We start from the raw sequence: 6000 nt of genomic DNA, 5'->3' as shown, positions 1-6000 counted from the left end.
GCGGCTGCCGGATACAGGCGCGGTTACTGTGAGGTTGGAACGAGGGCCTCATATGCTGAGGCCCTCCGTCGCGCGGAGAAAATCCCTCTGGATGACATGGGAATCCCGGGCGTGGAGGTGGGTAGGAGCGCTGATGGCGCGATTTTACTCCGCGTCCGGGACCCCGGCCCAGGGGGAAAGAAGGTCGACGATTTAGCTGAAAGGCTTAAGGTAGTACTGCCGGAGGCGATTATCAATCGCCCGGTACAGAGGGGAAAGGTCCGCCTCACTGGTTTCAGTGAGGCGGCTCTCCCGGATGAAGTGAGGACGGCCCTGGCGAGGTGCGCTGGCTGCGAACCCGAGGCCGTCTAACTGGGCCCGCTGCGGTGGGAACCCAGGGGCAGGGGAGTGGCTTGGGGTCCGACTGCCGCTGGCGGCTGCAGTTGTGGCCTCTAAATGGGGGCCTTTCCGCTGGGCAGGTCGACCGTCAGCATTTCGTTGCTGACGGCCCGGCCAGCCCAGTATTACAGATGCTGGGGCCTCGGTCACACGCGGAACGCGTGCAAGGCCTCCACGGATCGTGGAGGCCTCTGCTACCGGTGTGGCCGGGATAGCATCGCGCGGGATTGCGGAAACGCTCCCAGTTGCGCGGTGTGTCGAGAGGCTGGGAGAGAGGCCAACCATCGGATGGGTGGTCCATCATGTTGGCTGGCCTCATCGCGGAAGGGGGGCGGTGGACGCACTAGGCGTTCTCGCGGCCGCCCCCCAACGTGGGACTCGTTGGGGACGGGCGCGTTTCCGCGCCCGCAACGGGGGGGATTTAGGAAGCCGTCGAAAAGACGGTGGTGGTGTGCGCCGATAGGCGCACTTGAGATGGGTGGGTACCGGGGGTCCAGTTGCCGGGGGGTGGCGGTGTGGCTCCTTCCAGGTGCCGCAGGGGGGGCCCGAGCCTCCTTGTACCCTGCGCTGTATCTCCGGATGATTGCCAATCCGGTAGGGCGAAAAAGGGTCTCCGTCGCGGAGCAAGGGCGGGGCCTGTCCCTCTGCCGGAAGGGGAAGGGACTGCCCCCCTGCGAGAATGCGGAGGGCCAGTGTAAAATCCGAGCCCAAGAGGGCAACCCGTTAGAGGCTGCTCTCGTCGGCGGAGGATCAGTATCCCCGCCCGCCTGTCGACGGATTGGCTCTCTCTTGAGCTCGGGAGTTGCATTTCTCTCTGAGCCAGTTCGGGTGGGATGTTCCCGCCCTGGGCGCAGAGAGAGAGCCGTCTCTCTAGGGGAGGTGGGAACAACCCGGTGAGGGTCGGGCCTGCCTCTCCGCCCCCCACCCCCGGTCATCTGGGGTGGGGCGAGGGAGGGGGGTTGGAGACCCTCCCCTCCCTCGATGCCGGCCAGGCAATTTTGGCCGGTCAAGGCGGGGCGTGCGTTGATTCACGTTCCGCCTGCATCGAACAGCAGCAGGGATGCATAATCCTCTCCGGAACGGTGGTTAAGGAAGTCTCGCACAACAGGGGAGAGCTTGTTCTCCCCTCCTGCGAGGCGAGGTTAGTACTTCCCCTTCCGGAGTCGGCGTAAGGGACTAGGTGACTAGGAATAGCACAGGTACGGTGATTAAGTCATACTTTTACCTTGCGAGGTAGAGGAGGCTCTCCCTTCCTCTCCTGGTCACACTCCCTCATTGATTCCCTGCGGCGGGTGGTGCGTAGTCGGCGGCCTTTGGCCGTGGGCTGCGATGGATGGGAGGGAATGGGGAACTAGTTCCCCATCCTTTGCATCATGCCCAACTGGTGGTCTTTCCTAGGAGTTTTAGTGGGTGCGAGTCCCACATAACCTCGACCCTCCCCCAAGAGTCGGGGTACCTATAAGGGGTTTCTCCTGGGTTAAAAAGAAAGGTGTACCGCAGCGATAGCAATTATCGCTGCGAGCTCCTCCGCAAGCCGGTCGGCGGAAGCCCCGGTGTTGAGACCAGACACCTCGATCAATAAGGCCCCAGTTCGGGCCGTTCGGATCGTTCGGGTCGTTCGGAGGGCCCCGGGTATGCCCACGTCCGCCGGTTTAATCCGGCGCCTGGCCTAAACCATGAACTCCTTATACGAGTCCTTGGGGCAGGTGATGGTGACGGTCGCCGATCTAGGCGACCTTTGTAGAGACCTCGGGGATAGATCGAAGAATATGTTATAACAATTTGGTACTGATATATGACAGCAACGAGGCAAAATATTTTTTCTTGTAACATGGTATTTCGCGGGACTCGATGCAATGTTTCGTACGACACACGCTTTATTAATATATGATAAATTTTTGACGGCCGGAATGCAAAATCTGGCTCTGTAGCAACCTCGATAATAGTTCAAGGAATATTCCATATCAATTCGGCGATTACATATATTACGCCAACAAGGCGGAATATCTCTTCTTGTGAAATTGTATTCGCATGATCCACTTTAACGCTTGATGCATCTTTATTTATTTATAATAAAAATTAGACGGCCTGATTGCAAAATCCCGCTTTGTGAGGATCTTGGGAATAGTTTTAGAGATATGCTATAACATTATGATGATGATATATTACATCAGTGAAGTAATACAGGGTGCACGATTTATCTGAAGACATTGAAGTATCTCGAGAACTATGCATTGGATAAAAAAAAGTGGTTAATGAAAGTTGTTAGTCTCGAAGAGGGACATCCAATGATACCAAACTCGACCTCCCATCCCACCTCCTGGGGGTGGGGGTTGGGGGCAACTTTGAAATCTTAAATGGAAACCCCCATTTTTATTGCAGATACGGATTCTACGCCACAAAATACGTAAATTTTGTTCGAAACTTTTCTTTTTATTCATGATAGATGACGCTGTAATCGCAAAAAATTATATTTTCCGCAATTCTCCAGAAATGATCATTGGATTGAGAAATAAAAAATACCTGTTCAATATTTTTAAATCAACAAGTGCCAACAACTCGTGAAAACATGGTAGAACGCATAAGAAACGCTTGTGCTGAAACTCCCGCAGATATGCTTCTATCCTGTGTACAGTCATTTGAAAAAAGGATCAATAAGTGTATTGAAGTTGAAGGTAAAAATTTCGAACTCTTACTCTAATTAATTGAACAGTGAGAGGCAGGGGACTCACATTAAAAAAGCACCCCGATCTGTGAGAGGCAAGGGGACTCACATTAAAAAAGCATCCGAAGGGAACATAAAACTACTACGTCCTCGTCGTTGTTCCTGTATAACGCTAAAAGTAGTTTCTCGGAAAAATTCAACGTTATCTATCACGAATGAAAAAAATTGTTTCAATAAAAATTTCACGTACAATCTAATTCTGCAATGAAAAATGTGAGTCCCCATTTGAGATTTGAACGTTATCACCCACCCTACCCCGAGAGGATGGGGGGGAATAACTTTTATTATGTTCTTTAAAAATATTGAACAGGTATTTTTTATTTCTCAATCCAATGATCATTTCTGGAGAATTGCGGAAAATATAATTTTTTACGATTACAGCGCCATCTATTACGAATCAAAAAAAAGTTTCGGACAAAATTTACGTATTTTGTGGCGTAGAATCCGTATCTGCAATAAAAAATGGGGGTTTCCATTTAAAATTTCAAAGTTGCCCCCAACCCCAGGAGGTGGGGTGGGAGGTCGAGTTTGGTATCATTGGATGTCCCCCTTCGAGACTAACAACTTTCATTAACCACTTTTTTTTATCCAATGCATAGTTCTCGAGATATTTCAATGTCTTCAGATAAATCGTGCACCCTGTATATCTCATTTTGTAAAATGGTATTGTACGCGATCCGCTCCGACACTTAATACATCTTAATTTATGATACATTTTTCACGGCCTGACTGCGAAATCTAGTTCTGTAGGTTTCTCGGGGATAGTTCAAAGAAGATGCTATAACAATTTGGCGGTGAAACATATCGTCAACGAGGTGAAATTTTGCATCTCCTACATTGATTTTTTGATTGATTCGCTCCAACGCCTGGTACGACGGGCACTTTATTTATATATTATAAATTTTTGACGACCGGATTGCAAAATCCGGCTTTGTACCGATCTCGGGAATAATACGAAGAAGATGCTGTAACAATTTGGTAATAATACGTATCGTCAATAAGACGAAATATTGCATCTCGTAAAATTTCGAGTGACTCTCAGTGACGCTTGGTACAGCGAACGCTTTATTAATGTATGATAAATTTTTGACGACCGGATTGCAAAATCTGGCTTTGTAGGATTCTCGGGGATAGTTCAAGGAAAATACCATTATAATTTGGCGATTATATATTGGGTGAGTGCAAAAGTTCGTGCGGAGTTTCAATAGATGGAGTTATAAGCGTCGTAAAGTGTTGTCATTAATACTTCCATCTACATATTATATAACGTTGGAAAGGTGACGTCTTCAGCTGTTATTAAAAAAAAAATCATTTGTTTTCATACAAACTGCTTCGAGAAATATCACTTTAAAAATGAGTATCGATAAGGTGCATTTACGGCATGTTATGCTTTACGAGTTTCGGAAGAGAATAAACGTTGCCGCAGCCGTAAAAAACATTCAGGATGTTTATCAGGATGAAGCACCAGCTAAACCAACTGTGGAAAAATGGTTTGCTAAATTTCGGCGCGGAGAATTTAACCTTGAAGACGAGCCACGCTCTGGTCGACCTTCTGACATTGATGACGATGTTTTGCGTACTTTAGTGCTCAATAATCCGCGAATTTCAACAGAAGAAGTTGCTACAGCACTAAACGTTGACCGATCAACCGCTTTTCGGCGTTTAAAAAAGATGGGATTCGATTTGAAGCTCGATATATGGGTGCCCCATTTGCTGACCGAGAAGAACAAAATCAAGCGAATTTCTGCAGCCGTTTCTTTACTCGGGCGGCTCAATAACGAGTCGTTTTTGGATCGACTAGTGACGGGCGATGAGAAATGGGTCCTCTACAACAATGTTCAGCGCAAACGGACATGGAAACAATCAGGTGAGCATGGTGACGCAATGCCAAAGGCCAGTTTGCACCCGATGAAGGTGATGCTCTCTGTTTGGTGGGATTGCAAGGGCATAATCTATTTCGAGCTTCTCCCCGCTGGCGAAACGATTGATTCGGACAAGTACTGTCGCCAATTAACCAATCTGAATCGAGAAATAAAAGAGAAACGTCCGATTTTGTCAAATCGCAAGGGAATCGTCTTTCATCACGACAACGCCAGATCACACGTTTCGAAAAAGACGCTGCGCAAACTGAAGATCCTGAAATGGGATGTCTTAACGCATCCACCGTATTCTCCTGATTTCGCACCATCTGACTATCACTTGTTCCGGTCATTGCAAAATTATTTAAATGGAAAAAACTTTGACTCTTTGGAGGCCTTAAAAAACGGCGTCTCTTCGTTCTTCGAATCTAAACCGCGCAGTTTTTATGATCGAGGCATCCGTATGCTGCCAGAACGTTGGGAAAAGATTATAGAAAACGATGGAGAATATATCATTGATTGAATAAAGATTTTTGTTTGCTTAATCACTGTGTGACTTTTACTCACAAACTCCGCACGAACTTTTGCACTTACCCAATATATTGTCAACGAGGCAATATATCTGTTCTTGTAAAATTATATTCCGCCTGACTCGCTGCGATTTGGTACAGCTGACATTTTATTTATGTATAATAAATTGTTGATAGCCTATTTGTAAAATCTAACTCTGTACAGATCTCGGAAATAGTTGTAGGAAGATGCTATAACAAGTTCATGGTCATATATTACGTCAATAAGGCAAAATATTGCTTCTTGTAAAATGGTATTCCACCTGACTCGCTGCAACTCCTGGTACGGCTGATACTTTATTTATATATTATAAATTTTGGACGGCCAGATTGTAAAATCTGGCTGTCCTCAGGGATAGTTCAAGGAAGATACTGTAACAGTTTAGCAATTATACGTATCGTATATATCGTCAACGAGGCGAAATTTTGCATCTTGTAAAATAATTTTTGGCGTGATTCGCTGCGATGC

This window comes from Harpegnathos saltator, unplaced genomic scaffold, assembly GCF_003227715.2.
Source record: "Harpegnathos saltator strain DR-91 unplaced genomic scaffold, Hsal_v8.6 scaffold113, whole genome shotgun sequence".
NCBI lineage: Eukaryota > Metazoa > Arthropoda > Insecta > Hymenoptera > Formicidae > Harpegnathos > Harpegnathos saltator.
Note: the sequence above shows the minus strand (reverse complement) of the source record.